This window comes from Ursus arctos, unplaced genomic scaffold, assembly GCF_023065955.2.
Source record: "Ursus arctos isolate Adak ecotype North America unplaced genomic scaffold, UrsArc2.0 scaffold_4, whole genome shotgun sequence".
Lineage (NCBI taxonomy): Eukaryota > Metazoa > Chordata > Mammalia > Carnivora > Ursidae > Ursus > Ursus arctos.
This window is the reverse complement of record NW_026623056.1, coordinates 70,563,333-70,579,408: the sequence shown is the minus strand read 5'-3', so window position 1 is coordinate 70,579,408 and position 16,076 is coordinate 70,563,333.

Below are 16,076 nucleotides of genomic sequence, written 5' to 3'. Positions count from 1 at the left end.
CCAATTTTAGATTAAAATTACTTTAACATTAACTTCTATTAAAACAAGAGTTGAAGGATGCCTGGGTGGCTCGGTTGGTTAAGCATCCGAATCCTGATTTCGGTTCAGGTTATGATCTCAGGATCTTGAGATCAAGCCCCAAATCAGAGTCCACACTCAGTGAGTAGCTTACTTGAGATGCTCTCTCCTTCTCCCTCTGCCTCTCCCCCCAACTTGGTCTCTCTTTCTCTCTAAATAATTTTTTAATCTTAAAAAAAATCAAGTAAAATAATAGTAGAGTATAATTTATGATTTTTGAAATAATCTTTTCATAAATTCTTAAAACTCGTAAGGACAACATAATAAATGTCTTAAATGGAAACAGGATTAACTTTTCTAAATGTAGGGCCAGGAAATATAATAAAGGTAGCAGATGGATTTTAAATATCTTTATTTACATATATAAAATCTTACCATGTAAAAAAAAAATGTAAAAGCTTTTGAAAGTAGAAAAAGCTACTGAAACCATAAGCTCAAGTAATACAAACAAAAATAGACCTACTGCCTCTTTTCATATAAGACTTTGAAAACAGTCTGATAAGGGATACATTCAGGTTCGAATATAGGACTAGCAAAATTATACATTAAACCAGTTTACTGGTTTCCTGATGTTTTTAAAGTTAGGCTATAAAACCATGAGAGGTAGGTTTTAAATCAAAAGCAAAGATAAAAATTTACATTTTTTTTAAAGATTTTATTTATTTATTTGACAGAGAGAGAGACAGCCAGTGAGAGAGGGAACACAAGCAGGGGGAGTGGGAGAGGAAGAAGCAGGCTCATAGCGGAGGAGCCTGATGTGGGGCTCGATCCCATAACGCCGGGATCACGCCCTGAGCCAAAGGCAGACGCTTAACCGCTGTGCCACCCAGGCGCCCCAAAATGTACATTTTTAATGTGAAATTTATGGGAGGTTTTTGACCCAAAATGAATATTTATGTCACAAACTTCAGATAAGCACACACATTATTTTTTCCCAACTGAAATGAGATTATTTCGTTCCTTGTTCATGATACTTATAAAATATGAAAATTCTTGCTCACACATGTAACAAGTTAGAAACTGTAGCAGAATGTTCCTTGCTGTTCTGTGAATGGCTAGCTACTCCTCAGGGAAAAACAGAACTTGTCTAGAGGCAGATCAGTAAATCTCATACCGAGTGTTTGATCAAACTGCAGTTATACCTCTTCTCTCAAAGTCAAGTTTCCAAGCTAAGCAGATGAGTCCGAGAAATGATCCTCCCCTTTCATACACTTGTGCTGAAATGCAGGGATGGGTTCAATGTCATCAGTTCTCCCAGATGGTTTCAATAAGACCTGACACTTGACACTTACCTTTTCTCAATTTTTGCCTTTCTCTCACACCTAAGTTGCAATGGAAACAAGATTTTCATTTGCAACGTGATTTTCAGCTTGTTTCTTTTTATTTAACGCTCTTAACAAATTTGTAAGTGTGCGATACAATATTGTTAACTGTAAGGACAATGTTGCACAGCACATCTTTAGAATTTACTCATCTTGTACAACTGAGACGTTAATGCCTGCTGATTAGCACCTGCCCCATTTCTCTCTCCCTCCAGCCCTTTGCAACCATAATTCTACTCCCCAATTCTGTGAATTTAACTATTTTAGAAATCTCATATAAGTAGAATCATGCAGTATTTGTTCTTTTATGACTTATTTCTTTTTTTTTTTTTAAGATTTTATTTATTTATTTGACAGAGATAGAGACAGCCAGCGAGAGAGGGAACACAAGCAGGGGGAGTGGGAGAGGAAGAAGCACGCTCATAGCGGAGGAGCCTGACGTGGGGCTCGATCCCATAACACCGGGATCACACCCTGAGCCGAAGGCAGACGTTTAACCGCTGTGCCACCCAGGCGCCCCATGACTTATTTATTTCACCTAGGAACTCTTAGAATTCAACAGCAAAACAAACAAACAAACAAACAAACAAAAAAAAAAAACCTAATAACTCAATTTAAAAATGAGCTAAAGTCTGGAACTGCAGTTTAAGTCAGAACTGTATGTATTTATGAACATGAGGATGAATGAAATAATATAGGGAAAAGGAGTCCAAGGATTAAGCCCATGATACTATGGTATTTTAAGGACGAAATGAGAGCAAGAAACAAAGTAGATTTAAATGTGGTGGCCTGTGAGAAAGACAATTTAGGGTATTTTCTTAAAATCCAAGAGAAAAGTATGTTACAAAAAGGAGCAAGTGGTCAATTTTAATTAGTGCTGCTAACCATTAAGAAAGAGAAGGTGAGGGGTGCATGGGATTTAGAAGGATAGACAGTCTTAACAAGAGGAAAATCTGTTAGTGTTAGGGTCACTTTCTGATTTGAGTTTTATATTAAATGAGAAAATGAGATTTCAAGTCAAAGAGGTATCTAAAATATAGGAGAGTAAGGAATGTTTATAGGCTGGTGGAAATTAAATAAAACAGATAAGAAACCAATGGTGTAAAGATAGCAGAGAGGAGTTCATGATCACAGTATTTAATAAAAAATGGAGGAATGAGATTTAAAACAGAGCAGAAATAACTTCACATCAGGTAATAGAAGAAAAGGTAGAGAGTAGAGATATTTTGTGCTGCCATCAACTTCTATTTCCTCAGTGAAAATTAAGATAAGAGTATAAGCTACGAGAAGGATTCCTGCAGGAGAAATGAATGGGTGGGAGAGAAATTTTGAAGTAAGTCACAAAACCGGCCTGGATTGGTCCTTACAAACCTGAAACCATTAGCCAACTGGCAAAACTAAATCAATTCAGAATGGTGAGTAGAATGGCAGCAATAATTTCAAGGTCGTAGTCTGAAACCCAAGAAAGACAGGCATCAATGAAAGGCAGAATCCAAGAGTAAGGATTAGAGGTAGAAATGGGCCAAAAATGGGTGAAAGGGAAGGTAGAACAAATAAAGGGCAAAACAGAAACCTAGCTTTTTGCCAAGCAGCCAAGTATTCTTGCTTCACCTCAAAACTCCACAAATGGAGAGTTTCAACTCAAGACCTTGAGTTTATTGAGGTTTCAATTACTTATAAAAGCAGTTTCTAAGGATGGATCTGTGTGTTTGGTGTGATCAGCTTTCTTTTTAACAATTCTCAATTCTTATCCATAGAAGACAGGATTTGGAAAGATTGGCAAGAAATGAGCAGCTTTCAGAGACATTACTTTATTGCCCCCCAAATGGTATAATTCCTCAGTAAACCAATACACCTTGTATGGGTTTTTTAAAGATTTATGTATTTATGTATGTATTTATTTATTTATTTATGGGGGGAGGGGGGAAAGAGAGAGTGAGTCTGAGTGCAGGGAGGGGCAAAGGGAAAGAATCTCAGACTCCCCACTGAGTGAGGAACAATCTAGGGCTGGATCCCAAGGCTCTGAGAACATGACCTGAGCTGAAACCAAGAGTTGGATGCTCAACCCACCGAGCCACCCAGGCATCCCTAATATACTTTTTTATCTTAAAGATGAAACTGAATAGTAACAAAATTAAGATAACCACAATACTTTTCGAACGTGCCTTTATGAAACAATGGCTTTATGAGTGTGATATGAATTGATGATAATCTGAAATTAAAGTTCATGCAAGTTATTTTTGGACATGCAAGGGGAAAAAAGAAAAAGATAAAGCAAACCACTGCAAAGCATAACATAGTATCTATATTTACCATTGCCAACTTCTCATGTTAAAACACACAGATAATCTTAAAGAGATCCTGTAAAATATAAATTATCCAATAGGCTTGTGAAAATAACTAACTTGTATCAAGTATACATAATTATGAAACTTACATCACAAAGTATAATTTGAATTATATTATACAAAATCTAGCTTTGGAGTAAACAATTAGCTAGAAATCTCTAAGTTAATTACTACCAGCCATAAGCTTGATGGCTGAGATTTATCCCTAGCCAATTTCTCAAAGTTCATATGTATTCTGGGAATTGGGTAGGGAACCTAAGAATTAAAAAACAAAATTGCAGTGCTTTTGTTGAAAAATAAATATTTTCATTTGGACTAAGTCAGTTGCTTTTTCAAAGATTAGCAAATTTGTTTATAAAGTGACATTCTAAACCTCCTGAATAAACTCAAAGTTTGTTCCTGAAAGTGTATTATAAATAATGTACTGTTGATGAAGCCTCTAAACCAGTTGAATAAACACAACTTTTAAACTGACTAATGTAAGATAGATAATAGGTTTAATTCTATATGTTTAAAATCAGCAAAATTTGATAGTTAAATCTAGAGAATCAGCTTATTGACTATGCTAGCATAATTTTGTTGATGAATACTGCACAGTTTCTGGCATCATAAGGTGTCCATGAGGTGTCTGACCATTTCAGTGTTGAGTAAAAACAAATAATTTCCTTTGTGAAGTAAAAATAAAAGCACCAAGTGATAAATATCTACACAGTTGAAAGAACCAGACTGAGGAGTAAGAAGAACAGATTTAAATCCTAGCTCCTCAACATTTTTGCTGCTTCAGAATTTTAACAATTTTCATAGTTTTTTACAACCTCAGTTTGTTCAACTGAAAAATAGGTTTAATAATGCCTGCCTTGCAGACTTGTTAGGATTGACAATAATTTATGTGAATCCCTTAGCACACAATGAAAATTGAAGAAATTTCTTCTCTTGCTAATATTTGCACAATTATTATCTTACTTTGGACTCTTGACATATCAGAAATTGTGTTGTACTTGTCATTTAAATTATCTTAATCTAATTTTAATAATATTGTATGTTATTAACATCTAAATCTTTTATTCTCTCTGGTAAGCAGAATCTTTTTCCAATTCCAACTCTTTCTTCTGAACTTGCATAACAAAAGCCATTCTTTCAACTACATACAATACCTTTTTGTCATAGGTACCTAGTAATATTACCATGAGCACATTTTAATATCAAATGCTTTCATATTTATTAATGAGTAAAATTTCATTTCTCCCCATTATAAAAGCTTGGTACTGTGGCCCAAACATTGTATTCGGCTCAGTGGAGACAAAGGAAACATCTGTACTTTGGGGTTTGCAGTCCAGTGTGGGATACCAACGTTCAACTGCTGTACTGTGGAGAGGTTCAGGATGCCAAGAGACTATATAAAAGCTAGAGTTATAGCTTCGTTTTCTGATAATACTTAGCATGTGACAAATGAAAATGAAATTACTGAAAAAAAGAAAAAAGGATTGTTCTGATAAACAAACTAGGCAGATGAAGCTGAAATCATAGTAGATTCCATAAAGAATGGCAAAATTCTGCAGTCTATTCATTGTGAAATAATAAGCTCAAAGGAATAACCCAAAAACAATGAAGGGGTTGTGATTCAACATACGCTTGATGGATCCCACTCCATGGCTTATTCACGGATGTTAGGGTGGCAAGGATTGAGTCTGGCTTCCTGCTGGGAACTCAATGGCCCTCTATTAATAGTTGCCAGCACCTACGATGAACACAAATCTTACCTGACTTAGAACTTTAACTCCACTCCTGGAACCTATTTCCTATACTGTGTGTGGCGGTTATTACCCATCTCCTAGCTCAAGACTCTGGAAATAATGGATTCTTTCTAACCCTTACCCCCTCACAACGTTGAGGGAGGGGCGGGAAGAGGTTTTTATTTTCTTTCTGCAACAAACGCTGCATTTAATTCCCTCCTTTTGCATGCCTCCAATTTCCCTTCTCCTTTCCCTCCTTCATCCTGTCCCGAGGGTAATTTTCCTGCATCACAACTCTTATCATAATATTCTTCTGTTTCAGTAAATCCTTTTGGGCTCCCAGTTGCCAATGAGGTTTAATCGTTTAGCCTTGCTTTAAAAACATCTGTTTCAAACACGCTTTGCTGCAATACTTATTAAGAATAACTATTTTAGAAAGAATAGGTGTGCTTGATCTCAAGGACCATAGATGGCATCAAATAAAGAAGCCTCAAAAAACCACAAACAAAAACAAGTTACTCTGATAGAATTATATTTGCCAGCACAGAGGCGGCAATGGTCCATTCCGTTATACACATCTTGGACATGCATGAAATGTAAAGGGTACCTTATATGTATAAGGGTAAATGAGCATGCAAGTTTATATGTCCATATTTTTTATCTCCTGTTGATAGTTCAAGACTTCAATAGTTACTAGCATCTACAGACAAACACAAGGACCATGAAATTCCACTATACTCTTCACAGGCTCTAGCATTTGATTTTGTGAGAAGGACAGAGCTGATAGACCATACAATGGTCTTAGCATTACCGCTAAGAATGGGCCTAGAGTAGCTGACCTCACACCCTCCAGGTTTTCTTCACTAACTTCTCTTTATGTTCCTTTGCAAACTCTTCCTCTTCTGACTTACCTCTAAAGGTTTCCGTTCCTCCTGTTTCGGTCCTTGATCATCTTCTTACCTACTGTCTCTCCCTAGGTGATCTCATTCATTCATATGGGCTTAAGTATAACGCACATACTATTATTTCCCAATTCTCTCTCTGCTCAGACTCCTCCAAGTTCCAAATGTATGTATTCAACTACCCACCAGACATCTCTGTATGGAGGTCTTAAATTTCCCCAAATTAACATGTCCAAAACTGTACTTTTGATTTCCTTCTCCACCACCAAAAAGTGTGTTCCCCCCACTATCACTATGATATCTTCTTTAGCCTTTTTTTTTCTTTAATTAGCCAAGGTTTTCCATGCCTTAATAAACCATTCACATGTCTAGAATGCTCTGCCAGTCACTCCGGTTCTTTAAAATTCAAGGTTAGTTTGAATGTGACTTCCTCAAAGAGGCCATTTCTGATTTCTCCCTAAAACCAAGTCGCTGCTTCTGACACTCTCTCTCGGTATTCTATTTCACAGAATGTGTTACAAGTTTTAACTATTTCATTTATCAGATGCTTTTCCTTTTGTCTCCTTTATCTGATTATAAGTTCCATGAGGGCAAGGACCATATCTTTCCTCTTCAGTATTATAGACCAAGCATCTTGCACAGTACCTGGTACATGGTATACCTCTAAAAACGTCTGCTAAATAAATAACTACATGCAAAAGAAAAAGCACTGAATGACTATGTAAGTTATCACTCACTGTACTTTTAAACTACATCTGTATTATAAATTTAGAAACCTCAATATATAAAAACAGAAAAGTTACATTCTAAAATAATTGTTTTAATGAAAGATGGTAGTTACTTCATGCAATATTCCTTTGGTTTAAGTGCTTTACAGATATTACCACTTAGGCCACTCTACACTTGTGGGGTAGCCGTATGATGTGCATTTTACAAATACATTGACAGGCAAATTCAGGTATTGCCCAAAGTAACAGGTTAAAGTGGGAAAATCCAGGATTTGAGCACATCTGGCTCCAGAGTCTGCACGCTAAAGCGATAATTGAGCCAAAATGTCTCTATATCTAGGCATCTCTTTTGGTATTTAAGTGTAGTTTGATTTGGGGAGGGGAAAAAAATGTAACGTGCAGGTATGCCCTCAGGACAACATCTGTGGCATAAAACAAAGTACAACCATATCCCTGTCCAAGCCTGACCAACAAGCTCTGCCAGGCTAGACACACGCATATTTTTTTCCCTCATTGACTTAAGTGGAACCTGTTTGGTCCAATCCTTTCTAATTAGAAAAAGCCATTTCATCATTTTCAACATTTTTTTTTGTGCAATCATATATGCATCCATTAGTTATCTCCAAAAGCTCTGTCAGCAAAAATTGTATCTTCAAAAAAATGACAAAGTAAGAAAAGCTTATAAAGTTGGTCTTAAATATGAAAGTTAATGGCTAAGAGCAACTGTGTTTCATAATCCAATGTGGTCCTTAAGGAATTTTAGAATTATTGATGCCATAAAAATTTAACTTAATTAGAACTTTAGCATTAGGATTCAAGGAAAACCAGTAGCTATTGAATCCAGTTCTTGGAATAGCACTTTACCTAGTATTAAAAGAAAAAAAAAAAAACTTAATTGAAAGAAATAATTCCTTTGTGTGTTACTTACATGATTTTCAAATATAATCTCCATATCTAGTGTTGCATTATATTTTTTTTTTAAGAAAGGATTCCCTGATAACGTGAATGAAAAACTAAGCATCACTATTTTGAAAGGCTGGTACAAACAGTCTGGTTTTTTAAAAATGCTTAGAAACACTACTGATGGTTATTTCAATTTTTTTGTGTAAAGCTATTTGGGCATTTGATTTTATGAGCTACTGTTTGTTTCCTTTTAAATTTTTAATCAGGGATATATAGCAGTGTTATAAATACCTTATAAACAAGTCAAAGTGGGGCCAGACATGTACATTTCAACTTTCATTGAGTTATAGAAATTTAAATCCAAGCCTTTACTTAGGTCTAAAAAGGATACCATCCTGCTGTGGAACTCAGTATTATTCCCCACATAATATACCCTGAGAAAATCGCCCACTCATGGGAAGCCTGATGTGAGGTATGCTTACATTTTCCCATCTTCTCTTACAAAACAAAGCACATCCACTTGGAGAACGTCGGTATAGACAGCATAGACTGAGGAGTATAGACTAGGGTGTTGAGGGTAGAGTAAGAGTGGCAGCATATATTTGTAAGTAATAGCAAGTCCCCAGCATAAGCAAGCCTTGTAAGGACAGTACAAGCACTTGCTCTTGTCACACTGGGCCTTAGATGTTGACTGTGTTGGCAGTTGGAATCCCCTCAGTCCACTGCCACTTTATAATGCTTGAAGTCACCATTACATTATAAAGATAAAATTATTAACTAAAAATGACCAAACCAATTAGTAGAATGAGAACTTCTTAGGATTCACCATATGTGGTAACAGATTTTTAGGATGATCCTTAAATAATAACTCCCTGTGAGTGTGAACAAGACCTGTAACTTGCTGCTAAAGAGTAGACTATGGAAAAGGTGATAGGATCCAGCAGATGTAATTAAGGTCTCTGATCAACTTAAGTTATCCAGGAAATTATCCTGGACGGGATCGCACAAGCAGGTAAGCTCTTTAACAGTGGGTCTATAGGTCAGAGCCATATGTAATCAGAGATCTACTCTCTTGCTAGTGTCAAAGCAGCAAACTGCCATGTTGCGAACTGCCTGAGGAGAGGGGTGGCCCTAGGAGCTGAGAACCTCTGTCTTATAATTACAAGGAACTGAAAGATGTAGGTAGTCTGAGTGAGTTTGGGAGAGGACCACAAGCTCTAAATGAGAAGCTGGACAAAGATGTCTGGATTTCAGCCCTGGGAGACGAAGCAGAGGACCGTAGCCCTCTGTGACATGACAAGTCACACAACTTTTATGCCATGAAAGCTGTGGTTGTTAAGCACATAGAAAGTTAATATACTTCAGCCCCATCTTCTAGGTGGGCTTTCTATAATGGGGGAGTAAGGACATCCAAAAATCCACTCCTCCATAAAAGCAATAAGCACACTAATAAATTCTCAAAATTAACTTTCAGAACTCTGGAAAAAAACAAAGACACCAATCGGTCCGAGAAGTGTTTATTTCAGTAAAACAGCTGAATCTTGGTAAGAACAGCTGGCCTTGTTGTGTTTTAACTTGCATTATCCCATCCCATCCCCACTACCCAGATTTGCAGTAGCCTTGAAAATCAACAGCCTTACAACCAAGATAGCTATAAACGGTGCAGCAACCACTGGATGGGACAAAACAGGTTTAGCACCAGTTTTGAACCAAAAACCCTACTCTCCCAGAGAACTAGTGTTATTTGATCTATCTGATTACTTCTTAGAAACCTGTACTCATAGGACTTGTCTTTATTTGACCTGATTCAGAGCTCATTCAGCGCAAACAGCCTTTGCCTTAGGTTTTTTGTTGAAACAACAACAAAAATAGTTTCAATTGTCTAACGCCTGCATAAGGCAAAAATAACAATACAAAAGCACATAAGGTGGGGGGATCTTAACAGGAAATGGGGGGAAATTTGAAAGGAAAAGTTATGGGATGAGAAGACTATAGGGGAATTTGAAAAACTAACATTCCTGGGAACTAGAAAGTCATGAAAATGTAGTCACACCTAGTAAAGGCCTGAGAAACCCCCAATCTCTCATCTATTGCTAGTCTTAAGAATCTGCCAAAGTAGGAAGTGAAGGCTAAAGGAGCGTTGTGAACTGCTGGAGCAACTGAAAGTGTGGCTTAATACTCACCCAGAGTATCACCAAAGAAGAACGGTGGGGGTGGGGGAGAGACTTACGCTTTCAAGGCATTTAAGAAAAACTGTCTAATATTGGCTGACCACTAAGCTAACTGAGCAGAAAAATCAATGGCTGCACATGCCAAAGAATACAGACCAGCAGCAACAATCACCAAAAAAAAAAAAAAAAAAAAAAAGAAACAATGGAGAGATCACGAAGAAAGGGGTCTGATTTTCAGAGATGTCACATTATTTAAAATATTCATTTTCCAAACAAGCAGACAAACAAAAAATTCAAAACATGCAAAGAAATAGGCCCATTGGTGGGCCGCTGGGAGAGAAGAAAAAAAAATCAGTAGAAATCATCCTGAAGAAACCCAGACATTTGAGTTACTAAAAGCTTTTAAAACAACTTTTATTATATTATTTTGAGAGAGATAGCACAAGTGAGGGACAAATGGATAGAGAAAATCCCAAGCAGGCTCCATGCATGGAGCCTGATGATGGGCTTGATCCCACAACCCAGAGACCATGAACCCAGCTGAAATCAAGAGATGGATGTGCAACTGACTGAGCCACCCAGGTGCCCCTAAAATAGCTGTTATAAATATGTCAAGAGAACTAAAGGAAACCATGTCTATGGAACAAGCAGGAGAATAACGTCCCATGAAAAAGAGAATATCAATAAGTAGAAATTCTAAAAAATGAACCAAATAGAAGTTCTACAGATTTTAAAAAAGAAAGATAATCAATAAAACCAAAAGTAACCAACAGTACGAAAATAAAGAATAGAGCAGAAATAAAGGAAAGAAAAATAGAAACAAATCAACAAACCAGAAGTTATCCCTGGAATCACATGGTTCCAAGGACTCACGCTTACTGACTTCAAAAGTTACTATAAAACTAGAGTAATCAAGACAGTGTGGTCCCAGCATAAGGATATATAGATCAATGCAAGAGAAAAGATTAAGAAAGTGGCAAAATTTAGCTAAACTAATCAAGAAAGTGAGAAGACTCAAATTACTAAAACAAGAAAGGAGAAGGTATTTCCATCTACCTTACCGAAATAGAGATTAAGGGAATATTATTCACAGTCATACCAACAAAGTACATATCTGGAAATAGATAAATTTCTAGGAAGACACAAAGAACCAAAACTGAGTAAAGAAAACATCAGAATCTACCTATAACAAGAGATTAAATTAGAATTCAAAACACTGACAAAGAAAACACAAGGCTCTGATGGCTTTACTGGTGAATCTTGTCCAACATTTAAAGAAGTAACATAAATCTTTCCCAAACTCTTACAAAAAAATTGGAGAGGGTATCTCAAGTCACTCCATGAGATCAGTCTTACCCAGAATTCCAACAGACAAAAACATAAAACTATAGTTTAATATCCCTTATGAATAGAGACACAAATTCTCAATAAAACACTAGAAAACTGAATCCAGCAGCACATAAAAATTGTAAAACATGATCAACTGGGATTTATCCCAAGAATGCAAGGTTGATTCATCATATGATATCAACCTTAACACAATGGGGAAAGAAGAGTCTCTTCAATAAGACTTGGACAAGGGGATATCCACAAACAAAGGAAAGAAGTTGAACCTTAATTTTACATCAAACAAAAAGTTAACTCAAAATGGACCATATGGCTAAATGTAAGAGCTAAAATTACAGAATTCTTTAAAGAAAGTACTTGAGTAAATTTTTGTGATCTTGAATTAATGTTTTAGACATAACAAAAATACAAATGACAAAGGCAAAAACACAGATAAATCGGATTTCATCAATATTTAAAAACAAAAACAAAATGCACTGATTCAGATGACATCATCAAGAAAGTAAAAAGATAATCTAGGGGATCAAGGAAACATTTGCAATTCATGTCTCTGATAAGAAACTGGTATCAGCAACTTCTTGTTAGGTCTCCAAAGACAAGAGAAACAAAAGCAAAAACTTAACTATTGGGACTTCATCAAGATAACAAGCTTTTGCACAGCAAAGGAAACAGTCAATAAAACCAAAGACAACCAACAGAATGGGAGAAGATATATGCAAATGTCTTATCAGATAAAGGCTAGTATATGGGGCGCCTGGGTGGCTCAGTCGATAAGCGTCTGCTTCAGCTCAGGGCGTGATCCCAGGGTCTTGGGATCGAGCCCCATATCAGGCTCCCTGCTCTGCTGGGAACCTGCTTCTTCCTTTCCCAATCTCCCTGCTTATGTTTCCTCTCTTGCTGGCTGTCTCTCTCTCTGTCAAATAAATAAATAAAATCTTAAAAAAAAAAAAAAAAAAAAAGGATAGAATTCAAGATCTATAAATAACTTATCAAAATCAACACCCAAAAAACAAGCAATCCAGTCAAGAAATGGGCAGGAGACAAGAACAGACATTTCTCCAAAGATGACATACAAATGGCCAGACACATGAAAAAATGGTCAACATCACTTGGCATCAGGGAACTACAAATCAAAACTACAATGAGACACCATGTCACACCAGTCAGAATGCCTAAAATTAACAAGTCAGGAAACAACAAATGTTGGCGAGGAGAGGATGTGCAGAAAGGAGAACCCTCTTATATTGTTGGTGGAAATGCAAGCTGGTACAGCCACCCTGGAAAACAGTATGGAGGTTCCTCAAAAAGTTAAAAATAGAGCTGCCCTACAACTCAGCAATTACACTACTAGGTATTTACTCCAAAGATACAAAAGCAGTGAGCTGAAGGGGTATCTGCACCCCAGTGTTTATAACAGCAATGTCCAAAATAGCCAAAGTATGGGAAGAGCCCAGATATCCATTGACAGATGAATGAATAAAGAAGATGTGGTATATATATGAAGTGGGAGAGCAAGGTTCTTGTCTCACAGAGTCGAAGAATGAATCTCATGGACAAAGGAGAGTGAGTAACGCAATAGTTTTATGAAGCAAGGATACAGAAAAAGCTCTCTGGAGTGAAGGGACGCAACAGGGTTGCCATTGGGGGCTTTGAGAGTTGGTCTTTTATTGAAAGCTAATCAGGGAACTTAAATCCTTTTAACATCTCTATTGATAGCATCATTGAGCAAACATTAATGATAATACCTTTAATGGCTTACTTCCTTTTTAGAGTCCAGTAATTTTTTGTTGGTCACAAGTAGCTGTTATAACAAGAGCCTACCTCTGACACCTAGGACAGGATGGTGTGATTTGTTTCCTTATCTCTGGTTTCCTTTCATCATGCATTTTTAGAACTTTTATGAGCCTGATCCTGTAGCCCCCTACTGATCTCTCCCTACCTAGACCCGCCTGTCCCTTACTCATATATACAATGGAATATTACTCGGCCATCAAAAAAAAAAAAGAAATTGTACCATTTGCAATCATGGATGAAACTAGAGGGTATTACACTAAGTGAAATAAGTCAATCAGAGAAAGTGAATTATTGTATGATCTCACCATATGGGGAAATTAAGAAACAAAACAGGGTCACCGGAGAAGGAAGGAAAAATAAGACAAAATCAGAGAGGGAGAAAAACCATAAGAGACTCTTAACCATAAGAAACAAACTGAGGGTTGCTGGAGGGGAGGTGGGTGGGATAAGGTAACTGGGTGATGAGGATTAAGGAGGGCATGTGATGCAATGAGCACTAGGTGTTATATGCAACTGATGAATAACTGAACTCTACCTCTGAAACTAATACACTATATGTTAATTAATTGAATTTAAATAAAATAAAATTTTTAAAAATTGGTATCCAGAATAAAGAACTCTTACAATTCAACAATCAAAAGACAACCAAAGTTTAAAATGGGCAAATAATTTGAATAGACATTTCCCAAAGAAGGTATACAAACAGCCAATAAGCACGTGAAAAGATATTTAGTATTATCATCACTAGGGAAATGCAAATCAGAACTACAAGATAACATTTCACACACACACACACACACACACACACACACACACACACACACAAATGGCTAAAAGACATAATTACTAGTGTTGGCAACCCAAGCTCTTGAATGAATGAATGAATGAATTCAAGAATGCTTGAATTCACATGCTAGCATTGCCACCTATATGACCACAGACTAGTCAGTCAGTCAACCTGGGCCTCAGTGTTTTTCATTGGCAAAATGGTTCCAATAATCTACTTACCTCATAAGCTAGTTTAAGAGCAATTTAAACACGTATAAAAAGAATAAACAGAGATAAAAAAAAAGTTAGTGAATTTTAAAATGGCAGAAACTAAAGGGCTGATTCTTTACAAATCTTAACATACCTCACAAAAAAATCTTCAACACCCCCTGCCAAAAAAACCCACAAAAACATGGAATTAGAAGTGAGAATGGTAAAGTAACTCCATTTTTAAAAAGTTAATTCTAATATTGATCTTTTCCCATCTGTATACAGCTGCATTTAAAACCTGATATAATATTTTTTAAATATGACCAAATTGACCCCAGAATAAAAAACCAAGCAAGTTATTTTGCCAAAGAAGAAATTGAAAAAACCAAACCAAAACAAAACAACAGAAAAATCTATCCCAACTCTCCACCACCACGACCACACATACAAAACACAAAATTTAAATTTAAAAAATTACTAGGCTTAAATATTTGCTTAGGTACAGATCAGCAAATCTTCATGGATGAGAAAACTCCATTGCTATTTAAACCACTCAGAACAGAAGATGGGAAGTTCTTTACAGTACCAGCATAAAACTGATCCCAACACTAACAGCACAATAAAGGATTCCATAGGATCAAGCTTATCAACAAATAATGATCTAAAGAAAAAACCCTGCCAAACAAAAATGTAAAAAAATGTAAATAGGATTCAGTAACACCAAGCAAGTTCATTTTGAAGAGGGAAAAGAAAGCAAGCTAAGGACAGAGCACAAGCTGACACCCCACTAACCCCCCCAAGCACCGCCCCGCACACCCCCGCCCCCAGGTGGGATCTGTGTGACATTCCTCGGGCACTCCTGGCTGCCCTAAAGCTAAGGGGAGGAAAAACAAATGGCTAATTTATAGAGATCACAGTCCTGCAAGACAGGAGTCTCCCTCAATTTACAAATGTCTTAGGGATTTACAAGAAAAAGCATTCTTATCAATACCCTAACTCCAGAAGGAAATACAGATAAAATTAAATGTTCGTATAACCTGCAGCCCCTTGACAAATACTTGAGGCCTGCGGAGTGTAATGCTCCTCCAGGAAGCTCCCAACTATCTCAATGTTCATACTTAGAGGGAAAAACAATCTTAACTTGACAATGGCTAGGCCTCCAGTATCTTGTAGGTCCTCTTTAGCATATGAAAGTGTTTTTGAAAACCTCCCTTTTCCCTTACCTCCCCCAACTCCAAGTATATAATCAATTGCTCCTCACAACCCCAGTGCAACTCTTTCTGCCCACAGGTCCTGTCCCCTTGCTTTAATAAAATCACCTTTTTGCACCGAAGACTTCTCAAGAATTCTTTCTTGGCTGTCGGCTCCGGACCTCACCTACATTCAAAACTACATCAATTTCAGGAATACCAGCATGATAATATGTCAAAATGTATAAATAGATTTTCAGATAACAATCTAAGTAAAATATCTATTATACAATAGAAATAGCTCTAGATTTCCCTTATATTATACGGACATACAGACATACATCTCAAAACCAGAATCATTATGTTTCATGGAGAAATATTATAAACAATTTGCGGTGAGCAGAATTCTACGACAGACTTTAAGATTTCCGTTCCCACCAAGAACTGATTTCTACCAATAATCGTGTGAGCGTAAAAGAGCAGTTCAGGTTCTAGAAAAGATGCAGCCTGGCTAATAATTTCAGCCTTGTGAAACTGAGCAGAGAATCCAGCTAAACTGAGCCAAGATTTCTCATCTACAGA